At 33.6% G+C, this 15,331-nt stretch overlaps 1 long non-coding RNA gene across 2 annotated transcripts; it reads left to right on the top strand.

Moving 5' to 3' along the window:
- The first annotated feature begins 2,446 nt into the window (after window positions 1-2,446).
- LOC123704908 lies at window positions 2,447-4,133 on the top strand. Of its 2 annotated transcripts, XR_006753226.1 has the most exons (4): window positions 2,447-2,674; window positions 3,247-3,429; window positions 3,506-3,635; window positions 3,797-4,133. It is a non-coding gene; the product is annotated as an uncharacterized LOC123704908 (long non-coding RNA). The 2 variants fall into 2 exon arrangements; XR_006753225.1 differs by lacking the exon at window positions 2,447-2,674 and having other exon boundaries at window positions 2,997-3,429.
- The last annotated feature ends 11,198 nt before the right edge of the window (window positions 4,134-15,331 follow it).

The raw sequence follows: 15,331 nt of genomic DNA on the forward strand, positions 1-15,331 counted from the left end.
TATTTACAATCATACCAAATGGATTAACACGGTATGTACATAAGGCGGTCTTATCGCTTACTAGCGATCTCTTCCAGACTGCCCAAGGTAAGAGATAAAGAATTATACTCATGATCCAGCAATTTTCAACCGAAAAAGAAGTTTTTCTGTAATTGGTAGTTGTTTCATTTATTTATTTTAAATACCTAATTTTACTTTTATATTTGCCCATTTGCATTACATTCAGCTTCCATAAAACTTATAAAAATTTTATGTTTATTTCTGTCTAATATAACTACTCTTTTTTAGATATAAATAACAAAAACAACTTTTTTATTAAAATTTAGTACCTTGGGAAGATATTATTATCCATGTGTTAATAGAACAATACATAAAGGAAGTTATGTTACGATTTTATACAATGAAAATATGTAAAAAAATATTAGCAGGTGTAATTATTAAATTGATCCCGAACCCAAAACTGTAGTTAATTTTTTTTGTCATTTAGTGTTTAATTCATGTCAATTGGTTCATTAATAAAAAAATTATGATCATTTAAATAATCACGGCGAACATTTGCTAAGGCATTCATGTACAAGGTGTAATCGTTCAGTGTGCACAGGCGATTTTTTTTTTGTAAGTATTACAGATAACAAAAAACTTTAAACTGATATCGAAAGTACTTAACCTAATAATGGCCGTAATCATTTTTTTTTAAATAAATCGAGAAATATCAAAAAAAATATCTTTAAACCCTTACATTAAGTACATATCAAATATGAATATCCCATATACATTTAATATGAAAGATTTTAGCTTTCTTTTTCTTTTTTTGGTTGTCTGCTTTAATTACTTCGCAAATTTGAAGTGGCATTTTCCACGATTTTTCCGGACATTTTCACGCATTTTCCGGATATTTTCCGGGCATTTTCCGGATATTTTCACGCATTTTCCGAAGATTTTCCAGGCATTTTCCAGGCATTTTCCACGCTTTTTCCGGATATTTTCCAGACATTTCCCAGACATTTGCCGGAGATTTTCCAGGCACTTTCCACGCTTTTCCCGGACATTTTTACGCATTTTCCGGATATTTTCCATATATTTCTCAGGCATTTCCCAGTCATTTTCCAGACATTTCCCTGACATTTTCCGGGAATTTTCCAGGCATTTTCCACGCCTTTTCCGGACATTTTCACGCATTTTTTGAATATTTTCCGGGCATTTTCTGGGCATCTCTCAGGCATTTTCCGGGGATTTTCCAGGCATTTTCCACGCTTTTTCCGGATATTTTCCAGACATTTCCCTGGCATTTTCCGAAGATTTTTCAGGCATTTTCCACGCTTTTCCCGAACATTTTCACGCATTTTCCGGATATTTTCCGGATATTTTCTGGGTATTTCCCGGACATTTTCACACATTTTCCGGGGGATTTCCCAGATATTTTACAGGCATTTTCCGGATATCCCCGAAAAATGCCCCAGATTTCCGGAAAGTACGTAAGTTTTTTAGCTTAGATTAGTAATAAATTCTATTAACAATTCTATGAATTGTTTATGGTAGTACGTGTTTACTACATAATTGTATGTAAAGTAGTAACTACTATGCAGTCGCTATTCCACGCGGACGACGTCGCGGGCACAGCTAGTTATGAATAATTGTCAATGTTTCCTCTACTGATTCTATATTTTCTCAACTTAATAAATAACACGAATTGATTGCCTTCTTTGGAAGGCTGAAGATATATCGATGTGATACCTACATCTAGCTATATATTCTGCAGACCTGAGTATTTTGAAACAAGTTCTGAAGAATATGTAGTCAGATGTGGATTCATAAACAGTACCACTACTATCAAGAAAGAAAAACGTTAACAGATAAATTGGTATTGTATTATTCATAGTAATTATTAATAATATTGAATTTGTTGTTATATTATATTTGAATACAAGTAGAAGATTTTTAGGACTTAAATTAGAGCATATTTATAATATAATATGTATAACCTTAAAGAGTTAGGAAAAAAATTTACTTGTGTAATAAAATATGTTATATATTTAGGAACAGAAGTGGGAATGAAAAAAAAACACAACGTAGGTAACAAATATAATCAAAACTCGTTAATTTAATTTAACATTTACAAAATTTACAAAATAATGAAATAATTTCACACTGATTTTTAAAACTCACTTTCACTAATTTACTTAATTGTAATAAAAAAAAACTTATATAATGCAAAGGACAATAATATGGCAGTTGACTCCACAAACGGGCAGAGTTGTAGTCTGTCAATTGACTCGCGACGAATGGTGCCGCGAATGAGCGCGCCAGCGCTTTTATTTGCAAATCCGCCACCACCTGTCATCCCTTCTATTGGCGCTGTCTTAGTTTTTGTCTAACAATATAATATGTTTTAAGCCGAATTTTTATATTTATATAAAAAATATTTTTTATATTTAATGTTTATAAACATTTTAGGGTAATTAAATTCATTTATTCGAAAGACAAAACAGACTCAAAACAAATAATAACAAATGGCTAATTACAGGTTTTTTATCCCGTGTTTTCAAGGAAAAGAGCTTAAAATACTTTGCAGCTATCGGTATGTATATAAACGGAAAATTTGTATCTTGGATGGATACAGCCTTGATCGCCTTAACAATGACGTCACGCTACAAAGGCAGGAAAGGGAAATACGGTAACATGATACATGGCATTTAATTACTTGCTCATTTAATTGGTGCTATATTTATTACTAGCTGTGCTCCGCGGTTTTACTCGCATTGCTCCACTCCTGTTTGTCTTAGCGAGATGATAGCCTATTATAGCTTTCCTCGATAAATGGGCTATCTTACACCGAAAGAATTTTTAAAATTGGACCAGTAGCTCCTAATATTAGCGCGTTAAAACAAACAAACAAACTCTTCAGCTTTCTAATATTAGTATAGATTACTAATAATAGATAATATTTATTTACATGTTTATAATTGTTTAATTTTTAATTATAGGTAGATCCTGGTTTGGTGACAACAACTGATACACTGAGAAGCTTGGGAGGAGATTGATTGAAGGTTTACATAGCATGTTGCAACAAATAATCTATTGTTCGCTTATAGTCTAAGATCCGAACCCAAATCGACCTTCACCGGGGTGAAAATAGAATGAGATCAATTTTATAATAATTTGATCTCACTCTATTATCGCTCCGGTGATTTAGTTTCGGATCAACTAGGTACTATAAAAATTACAACAATCAATAACATCTAATAGCAACTACGTGAGAAGAAACATATCAAAACAAGTAGCATATAAAGGCTTAAATAATTAGCTTCCCGATAGGTATCATTTTCTAAAACATCTATGCATCAGACTTTACAAATGAACATGGCTTAAAATAGGGTTCCGCCGTTATTTTCTAAATTTAAAACATCGATACGCTGTGTCTCGAATCAGGTATGGATTGAGTCCTTAAATAATTTTCCTTATTTATAAATTCAATTTATTGATTAATCTATATTACATTTTTTAGTTCAGTGATCCCGAGGTTTTAAGGGGTTGTCGTGATGTGATCTGGACAATCAAAACTTCTTACGGACTGTCAGTGGTAGCTACAAGATAATATTGATTCTACATAATATATTGGGTGAAGCATTATAACGGTTAGTAATAGTTGATGCAGTTATTATTTACCTTCGTTTTATTCACCCATTCATTTTAATCCTAACCTTATTTTAGTGGGCCATTGAACAATCTACAGTACCTACTATACGGGTAATGTGATAGGTTTTTAGAAACATAATTATTGTCTTTCTTTTTTCAGGTGTTTAAGACGTGGAGTTCAAGAACTTCAAGATTTCATCAACAGTCAGTCTGCACACGCCGAATTTATTAGTATATTTGAATTAGAAATTTGATTTTGAACTTATAAGATTTCAAAGTCTCTGTTTCAAAATATTATTATAAATATATAAATAATTTAAAATGAGTTCGTCAATAATTAATATAACATTGTAATATTGCTGCGTGTATTGTCCACTCAAAATGTATTAATGAGGAATTGATACTGTCATTTTTGTTCTGTTATTTTGTTTGTAAATAAAGTATTACATAAAGTTATTTGAAAGCATGTATGAAGATGAAAACTAGTTAAAAATTGATTCACCAAATTATAATATTGTTATCATTATTTAGTTTTAATTATATGTTTATTGTATCCATTCATTTTGCTTTTATTGATATGAGAGAACGATATTGTAATTAATAAATTATAACAGTGTTGTAAAATCACTTAACTATTGTTATATTTCTTGAAATAAAAACGTCAAAAAGATTGTCATGTTCTTAGGTCATGTTTATAAAATGTTTTTTTAGTTTGCATTTGCGAAGGTTCCTTTTTTACACATAACAGGAATATTGGACATATTATATAAAATGTATGAGAATATTGCATTTTTAAGTAGTTCGTCGTTACATCGAAATTCTAAAAAATGCTTATAGCTCATGCTTTTTACTAACAACTGGAATTGAAGATTGACGACGGTTTATCTAATCTGTGTTATTATTTTATTGTATTATAACTTTACTTATTAACTAAAAAGGAACTAATTTGTCTTAGTTAAAGAAGTTTAATTAAGCCAAATTAGTTGCAATGAGTTTATAAGTATCAACTATCACTTGATTTCGTTTAATTTTCTTGTCAATTGGTTAAAGTGAATTCTAAATATTAAGTAGTCTATGCAAACTATGTTTTCTTCACAGTATTATAATAGATTCAGTTTTTTAATAATCCATACTAGGTATATTATTAATAATTATTATAAATGCGAAAGTAACTCTGTCTGTCTGTTACTCAATCACGCCTTAACTACTGAAATAATTTGCATGAAATTTGGTATAGAGATATTCTGATACCCGAGAAAAGACATAGGATAGGTTTTATCCCGGAAATCCCACCGGAACGGGAACTATGCGGGTTTTTCTTTGACTTCACGGGCGATGCCGCGGGCGGAAAGCTAGGTTTAATATATTTTGGTAAAGAAAATGTTAATTTTAAGATTGTTTACTGTAATATGTAAATATGTAAAGTAAGAGAATATTGCATTTTTGGAAATCACGTGATTTTAAACGAATTTCGAAAAATGTGACGATCTCCCGCTTTATTTCATCTTCGAGGAAGATTGAAGAAATTAGCGGAGAAGAAATAAATTAATCTAGTTGTTATCAATAAATTATGTAAATTCTGTTTATTTCGAATATTATTAAAATTAACAAAAAAAAAATGAAAATATATATTTTAACAACCGGGGTGTCAGAAAACCCTACATTTGAATATTGTTTTAAACTTTATCTTAATTATGAAGGTTTAGGTTTATTAAATAATTTAATTTAATATTAATAATCAATGCCCTGTTTTTCATATTACACTGTGTTCAAATTACTAAAAAGACAAAAATAGATTATTAATTTATCCTCTAACCGAAACCTACAAAAAAACCTATCTACTTACGGCTGCTATTTCGAATACCAGTTTTTATAATAATATAACTTATTTGATATGAAATCTTATACCTACGTAAAATTGTGAAAATAATAAAAATTTATTGAAATTAAAAAATAAATAGTCTTTACTTTCCCTCCAGTAAGTAGAAATAATAAGACGTAAAAGTTGAATTGGTCTATGCACATGCGTTGGTTGGTTAATTTTGATGACGATCAATAAAGCTATAGTTTCACTGATCGATTTTATCTCCAAAGCTGTCAAACTTAGTGATATTTTCATACTAGCTGTGCACCCGGGCTTTGTCGCCTTTCGTGTTTGAACACTTTCGGATATCGTAACTGTCACCTACTCAGCCTCAATGATTTCCAAGAAAAATGTGTTTTTTTTTTCTTTTGGTATTAAATATTTTATAAATTATGTGTTGTTTTATTTAATCCTTTAGTAGAGTATTATATATCTATAAACAAATTAATCGCAATATGTGCTCGAAAACTGCTGAACCGATTTCGTTAATTATTTTTTTTATAATATTCCTTGAAGTACGAGGTTGTTTCTTATGAAGAGAAAACCAATACAAAATGTGTACTACGAGTGAATCCGGGGCGGACCGCTAGTATTGTATATATTAGGATATCACTAGGTCAAGGTCAAGGTCAAGGTCAAGGTCAGATTCAATCGATTTTATCTCATCGATTTTAGATTAAAGTATATTTTTATATGTATATGGCTCAATACATAAAAATGAATCGCAAAATGTGTTGGTAAGCGCTTAATTCGAAAAATGCTGAACCGATTTCGTTAATTCTTTTTATAATATTTCTTGAACTACGATCAAGGTCAAGGTCAAAGTCAGATTCAATCGATTTTATCTCATCGATTTAAGATTGAAGTATATCTATACTAATATTATAAAGAGGAAAGGTTTGTCTGTATGTATGTATGTATGGTTTTCACGCATAAACTACTGAACCGATTACAATGAAATTTAGCACACGTATAGAGGGTAACTTGGATTAAGAAAAGAAAAAAAGAAAAGAAAAGAAACATTTATTTATCAAGGACAGCACAACACACACACATAAAACATAAAGAACCGTAAAAGATAAATAAGAAAGCACCACGACAAGAAAATAGCAACAATAACACTTAAATTAATAACATAAAAAAGCACGTAGAGAAAATAAAATTGATAATCAGTATTTTTTTTATTAAGGTGTGTCATACGACCCTGACAAAAAGGAGACAGCTCAGCATATGCTGCAACGTTCCGGAACATTGCCAGCGCTGTTTTTCAGTGCCCCCTTTATTATGAAGGCTTCGAGTTGGGACGAAAGGAGTAACCTAGGTTTACATATATACATAGATACACAAAAAATTAAATAAATGAGATATAATAAACTTATAGATAGGTACGATGATACAACGCGACTAACGATGAATATAAATACATAATAAATACATAAATAATAAATATTTCAGGGCAATTTTCACGTAAATTTAATTTAATTTACCACTAAAACTGGATTTGGTGTGCTAATAATATACTTTTAAATTTAGATTTAAAAGTATATAGTGTTCGTAGATTCCGTAACGGTGGAGGCAAGTTGTTCCAGCATTTAGTGGCGTTATATTTAAAGCTACCCTTAAAACAAGCGGAATGGTGTTTGGGTACGAGGAGTTTATTGGCAGCATCCCTGGTGTTGTATTTGGTGTTTTGTTCACTCCTCCAAATAAGTTTTTCGAACAGATAGTGAGGCGATTCTGTTTTGACAACACCAAAGAGAAGGGATGCAAAGTGCAATTGCCTGCGGTGCTCCATGTTTAGACATCGCGCATTATTAAGATGGGGCGTGATGTGATCCCTCGGTGGGACATTCCAGCAGAACCGTGCACATGCATTCTGCACTCGCTGGATTACACGTTTTGTACGACCTAATAACCGGTGTCCATACATCACATCCATATAATTGAACTTTGATAGAACTAGACTATCACATAATTTGAGTCTGAGACTGGGTTCAATATATTGTCTGATGCGATATAAAACCTTAAGTCTATAGAAACAATTAGCTGCTGTAGTGCTAATGTACTTCTCAAATCTCAGATTCTCATCAAAAATGATGCCCAGGTTTCTAACCTCCTCAACACGCTGTATGGGTACCCCGTCTATGCATAAAGATACAGATGGCAGCTTATTTTTTATTATTTTGACAGTAGAGGGGGTTCCGAGTATCATATATTTGGTCTTATTGGGGTTGAGAACAAGAGAGTTATTTTCCGACCACATTCGTATTGAATCCAAATCTAAATTCAGCTTTTCTTCTGCAACTTGCGTCTCATGTGGGCGGAATGAAATATATAACTGTACGTCATCTGCATAAATGTGGTACCGACACGATTTTATTCGCGTCACTATGTCTGCACTGTACAGTATATATAAGAGGGGCCCCAAAATAGATCCTTGAGGCACTCCTCGTGTTACCGCTTTACATTCAGAGAGCATAGTTCTTCCATCCTCCTCTGCGACGGAAACAGTCTGAGTACGTGACGATAGGTAGCTATTAAACCACTTTACGGTCAATGAGCTTAAACTGTAATAAGTGAGTTTAGATAGCAGCAAAGGCACGTTTATGGTTTCAAATGCTCGCGTGTAGTCCAGTAATACCAGGAATGTACCTTTGCCCTCATCTTGAGCCGATAATATATCGTCTACAACGTCCGTTATGGCTGTTGCAGTACTTTTGTTTTTTCTAAAACCAGACTGACGATCTGGGAGGATATTATTGGTCTCTAAGAACTTCATTAACTGCTTATACACTATTTTTTCAATAACCTTGGAAAGGCAAGGCAGTATACTTATTGGCCGAAGGTCCTTCAGGACTTGTGGATTATTGATTTTCGGTACAGGACGAACGAGAGCACTTTTCCACAAACCAGGGAAGATGCCAGTGTTTAGAGATTCATTAATAATATGCGTTAGTATCGGTAAGGTAGAAGGTAAAGTGGATTTAAACATGTCTAAAGATATGTCATCAATTCCAATAGCTTGTGACTTTAGTTCCTTTAAAGTGCTCAACACCAATGACTCATTTACGTTCGTAAAATTGAAAATAGCATCACTGTGTCGATTAAATTCATAATATGTTAATATGGAAAGATGTAATTGGGCTTTACCAGGGACATTTAGAAAGTGGCTATTTAATATATTGGGATTATTGAGATGAGAAGGTAACAATGAATCCTTTTTAGAATTGATGGTAACATTGTCTTTTATGTGTTTCCACATGATCTTAGGTTTGTTTGAATTAGAATTAATGTATGAATTAAAGTAAACCTGTTTTTCACGATTTAAAGCTAAGCTGGTGAAATTTTTTAAATCCTTGTAATAATGTTTGTGTGCATCCTCCTTAGTGAGACGCGCTCTAATTCTAGCCTCATCGCGTAATTGGAACATTTTTTTAATGTTCTGTGTAATCCAGGGCGGCCGTTTCGTCTTGACGAAAATCCTTTTCTTAGGTGCAAATATATCATAAAGAGATATGATATATGAAGTCAGCATGTTAACCATTTCATCCACGTTATGAAAAGAGAACAGAAATGACCAATCGATATTATTCAGAGACTGATTAAAGTTATCTATATTAATGTTCGCTATAGGCCTGAAAGTGATAAATTTAGGTTTAGCTTTTTTCTTATAAATATTGAGTGTGCAGGAAACAAAAGCATGGCTGCTGAGTTCCTCTATGTGGTCTACCGCTAAATTACTCACTGGAACATTTGTGCATATTACATCTAATAAAGTTTGGTTGAACCGTGTAAAATGTGTCGGCTGTGATACTTGTTGCGTTAAATTGACACTTTGAAGAAAATTTTTTAGTTTAATACAGTTTATATGGTCGTCGTCCAAGAGATTGATATTAAAATCCCCTACGAGAATAAGGCTGTCACACCACACAAAAGAACCAATAGAATCAGTAAGCGCATCTAGGAACAAATTAATATCCAGCCAGGGAGGGCGGTAAGCAGTACCGACCACGATGTTCTCGCCACCTAAGTTAATCTTAAGCCACATCTGTTCCACGCCATGCGCTAGCGGATGTGGTGTAACTCTCACCGACGTACCAATTTTAATATAAAAACCAACTCCCCCACCTCGAGAACGGAGAGTGAGCGGCCGAGGAACGTGGCGTAACCTGTAGCCCGGCACAACCGGAGCGCGCCCCTCCTCGCCATCCCTCAGCCAAGTCTCGTTGATAGCCATCACATCTACTTTATGGCGCTCCATTGCCACCAGAAACTCATCATGCCTCGTACCCAAAGAACCAGGATTCAGAAGACCAACTTTAAATTTATTTTTGTTGTTCATTGTTATTGCAAATGTATAAATATAAGAAACGCAAATAAATTAAATATAATCTATTATAATAAAACTTTAAAACGTATACACAAACTAAAATACTAGAAGAGACAAGTAGAAGCATTAAAGAAGACATTATTAAGATATTTAATGAATTAAATATAAAAATAAAATGTAAAATACAAGGGACATAGTCTTTTAAACTCGAGAAACAATTGACACACCTCAATAAATCCGACTGCGTGGAGAATAAAATTATATAAATCGCATAGCAAAGACATCTAGATTTACATATTATTATAACAAATTTTGCGAAATTAAAAACAAATTGTCCCATAATCTTTTGAAAGTGAGTATTTAAGCGAAGCGGTATTTCGATCTCAAAATTAACTTTATGATGCTCCCTATACTCCCCTTTTTTACAATAATTTAATTCTAATATTAAAAGATAACATTTATTAAATAATATTGAGAAACTAAATCTATACATTGAACATAACACTAAACATGTAATATTTTTCATACAATGAGTGTTTAAAAATACAACTAGCCAATAGATGTTTAAATTGAACAATGGGAAAGTTTGGTAATAACACGTATAATATATTTTTGTAAGAAGAAATTCACGATATAATATTACGTATGTTAAATAAGGATGTATTAAAACATGGCTGGCCGTTACATGAATCATTAACGTAATAATCTTACAACGTTTGTACGATATACATCTAACCATCTATGTATAATAATAACATAATGAAATATTACAAAAAGAACGCGTACAAGTGATAACTGCGTTAAAAACAACCGACTTCAAACTTGCACTTGCAAAATTTACAAATACCTACAGACAAAAATGCTCATAAAATAAAAACTACTGGGCCTATCCGAATAAAATTTTTATGGGACCAATTCGACACCATCCCGCATCGAACAAAAAAAGAATCACGTAAATCGGTTCAGAAACCTCGGAGTAATCGGTGTACATACATAAAAAAAAAAAAAATATATACCGGCCGAATTGATAACCTCCTCCTTTTTTTTGAAGTCGGTTAACTGTCAAACTTAGTGATATTTTCATACTAGCTGTGCACCCGGGCTTTGTCGCCTTTCGTGTTTGAACACTTTCGGATATCGTAACTGTCACCTACTCAGCCTCAATGATTTCCAAGAAAAATGTGTTTTATTTTATTTTTATTAAATATTTTATAAATTATGTGTTGTTTTATTTAATCCTTTAGTAGAGTATTATATATCTATAAACAAATTAATCGCAATATGTGCTCGAGAACTGCTGAACCGATTTCGTTAATTATTTTTTTTATAATATTCCTTGAAGTACGAGGTTGTTTCTTATGAAGAGAAAACCAATACAAAATGTGTACTACGAGTGAATCCGGGGCGGACCGCTAGTATTGTATATATTAGGATATCACTAGGTCAAGGTCAAGGTCAAGGTCAAGGTCAGATTCAATCGATTTTATCTCATCGATTTTAGATTAAAGTATATTTTTATATGTATATGGCTCAATACATAAAAATGAATCGCAAAATGTGTTGGTAAGCGCTTAATTCGAAAAATGCTGAACCGATTTCGTTAATTCTTTTTATAATATTTCTTGAACTACGATCAAGGTCAAGGTCAAGGTCAGATTCAATCGATTTTATCTCATCGATTTAAGATTGAAGTATATCTATACTAATATTATAAAGAGGAAAGGTTTGTCTGTATGTATGTATGTATGGTTTTCACGCATAAACTACTGAACCGATTACAATGAAATTTAGCACACGTATAGAGGGTAACTTGGATTAAGAAAAGAAAAAAAGAAAAGAAAAGAAACATTTATTTATCAAGGACAGCACAACACACACACATAAAACATAAAGAACCGTAAAAGATAAATAAGAAAGCACCACGACAAGAAAATAGCAACAATAACACTTAAATTAATAACATAAAAAAGCACGTAGAGAAAATAAAATTGATAATCAGTATTTTTTTTATTAAGGTGTGTCATACGACCCTGACAAAAAGGAGACAGCTCAGCATATGCTGCAACGTTCCGGAACATTGCCAGCGCTGTTTTTCAGTGCCCCCTTTATTATGAAGGCTTCGAGTTGGGACGAAAGGAGTAACCTAGGTTTACATATATACATAGATACACAAAAAATTAAATAAATGAGATATAATAAACTTATAGATAGGTACGATGATACAACGCGACTAACGATGAATATAAATACATAATAAATACATAAATAATAAATATTTCAGGGCAATTTTCACGTAAATTTAATTTAATTTACCACTAAAACTGGATTTGGTGTGCTAATAATATACTTTTAAATTTAGATTTAAAAGTATATAGTGTTCGTAGATTCCGTAACGGTGGAGGCAAGTTGTTCCAGCATTTAGTGGCGTTATATTTAAAGCTACCCTTAAAACAAGCGGAATGGTGTTTGGGTACGAGGAGTTTATTGGCAGCATCCCTGGTGTTGTATTTGGTGTTTTGTTCACTCCTCCAAATAAGTTTTTCGAACAGATAGTGAGGCGATTCTGTTTTGACAACACCAAAGAGAAGGGATGCAAAGTGCAATTGCCTGCGGTGCTCCATGTTTAGACATCGCGCATTATTAAGATGGGGCGTGATGTGATCCCTCGGTGGGACATTCCAGCAGAACCGTGCACATGGATTCTGCACTCGCTGGATTACACGTTTTGTACGACCTAATAACCGGTGTCCATACATCACATCCATATAATTGAACTTTGATAGAACTAGACTATCACATAATTTGAGTCTGAGACTGGGTTCAATATATTGTCTGATGCGATATAAAACCTTAAGTCTATAGAAACAATTAGCTGCTGTAGTGCTAATGTACTTCTCAAATCTCAGATTCTCATCAAAAATGATGCCCAGGTTTCTAACCTCCTCAACACGCTGTATGGGTACCCCGTCTATGCATAAAGATACAGATGGCAGCTTATTTTTTATTATTTTGACAGTAGAGGGGGTTCCGAGTATCATATATTTGGTCTTATTGGGGTTGAGAACAAGAGAGTTATTTTCCGACCACATTCGTATTGAATCCAAATCTAAATTCAGCTTTTCTTCTGCAACTTGCGTCTCATGTGGGCGGAATGAAATATATAACTGTACGTCATCTGCATAAATGTGGTACCGACACGATTTTATTCGCGTCACTATGTCTGCACTGTACAGTATATATAAGAGGGGCGCCAAAATAGATCCTTGAGGCACTCCTCGTGTTACCGCTTTACATTCAGAGAGCATAGTTCTTCCATCCTCCTCTGCGACGGAAACAGTCTGAGTACGTGACGATAGGTAACTATTAAACCACTTTACGGTCAATGAGCTTAAACCGTAATAAGTGAGTTTAGATAGCAGCAAAGGCACGTTTATGGTTTCAAATGCTCGCGTGTAGTCCAGTAATACCAGGAATGTACCTTTGCCCTCATCTTGAGCCGATAATATATCGTCTACAACGTCCGTTATGGCTGTTGCAGTACTTTTGTTTTTTCTAAAACCAGACTGACGATCTGGGAGGATATTATTGGTCTCTAAGAACTTCATTAACTGCTTATACACTATTTTTTCAATAACCTTGGAAAGGCAAGGCAGTATACTTATTTATTTATTTTTATTTATTATACTTTATTGCATTAAAAAAATACATAAACACATATAACAAAGACAAGACTACAGAAACAGCAAAGGGCGGCCTTATCGCTAGGTAGCGATCTCTACCAGGCAACCCAAGAATCAGAGGAAATATAACAATATGATGTGGGTGAGCAAAAATAAGGCAATACTAACGTATTGGAAAATGTACAAAATAAACATATACAAAGAAAACATAAGTACTTACTAATAGTAATATAAAATACATAAAATATATAAATAAATACATAAATGCGATAATAATTATAATAAATAATTATACATACACCTATATACTTACAATACATACAATAAATACATAAATACACATACAAATATATATCCATAGCACATATACAATATACATATGTACAAGATAAACATTAGTAACTATGCAGAAAAGAAGGAATCAGAAAAATAGAATAAAACAAATAAAAATAAACGTAAATACGACAGCTACACAAAATTATACAAGAGATAAATAATATTTTTTTAATAAAAATTTAAAAGCGTTCAAATTTTGAGCACTTCTGACATTTGCGGGGAGAGAGTTCCATAATTGAACCGCACGAACTGCAAAAGAATTGTGAAAGAATTTTGTTTTGTGAGCCGGAATCAGTAGTAAAAGGTTAGTAGAGGAGCGTAGATTACTCGAGCTCAAGTATTTGAATTTCTCTCGAAAATAGCTTGGAGCTTTTGGATCAAACAACACACAGTACAGGAGATGAAGGATATGGGAGTTTCGCCTCAGTCGGATAGGTAGCCATTTCAGCCTCTTACGGAAGTCGGAGACGTGATCAAATTTTCTCAAACCAAAGATAAATCGGATGCAGAAGTTTTGGAGTCTTTCAAGCCTATCCAACTGGGCTTCAGAAAGGTCAAGGTAGGATGTATCAGCATAGTCAAGGTGGGATAGGAGAAGGGAATGAGCAAGCGCTAACTTTGTCGGAATGGGTAGAAGATTACGCAGTCGTCGCAAAGCCCCAGCGGAGGCAAACAGCTTCCTGCTCACTTCTTTTAATTGAGGATCCCAAGACAATGTTTGGTCAATATATATGCCGAGATCCTTGACGATTTTACTGTAGGGGAGTTGAGTGCCACACAAATGAACTGTAGGAAGCGAAACCCAGTCAACCTTCGCGATTAGCGATGGGCTACCAACAATGATGACTTGTGTTTTTAGTGGATTAACTTTCAATCCGAACTGGTTGCTCCACTCAACGACAGAGTTCAAGTCATTATTCATCGTTTGAATAGCGTTCGGCAACTCAGCAAGAGTTGACTGGATATAGATTTGGACATCGTCGGCATACATGTGGTAGAGAGAAGATAAGGATTTCGAGATAGAATTAATGAAAATAGTGAAAAGGAGTGGAGACAAAACGCCACCTTGAGGGACACCAGATTGAATATCACACCATGACGAGGTGACATCATCGCTGTGAATCCTTTGCCGGCGTCCACCTAGATAACTATGAAACCAATCAATACTAGTTGGAGATATGTTAAGTGAACGAAGCAGACTCACAAGGACATCGAAGTCAACGGAACTGAAGGCGTTACTAAAATCCAGTAACGTAAGCAATGTGAGCTGCTTGTTGTCCATGCCAAATCTAATGTCATCAGTGACTTTAGTGAGAGCAGTAGTCGTACCATGACCAGGACGAAAGCCGGACTGGAGAGGATTCAATAAGTTGTTCTTATTAAGGAATATGCTTAATTGATTATGTACTAACTTTTCCAGGACTTTGGACAGGAATGGCAAAATGGAGATAGGTCGGAAATCGAAAAAAGAAGAAGGATTAGGTT

Source organism: Colias croceus, chromosome W (genome assembly GCF_905220415.1).
Source record: "Colias croceus chromosome W, ilColCroc2.1".
Taxonomy (NCBI): domain Eukaryota; kingdom Metazoa; phylum Arthropoda; class Insecta; order Lepidoptera; family Pieridae; genus Colias; species Colias croceus.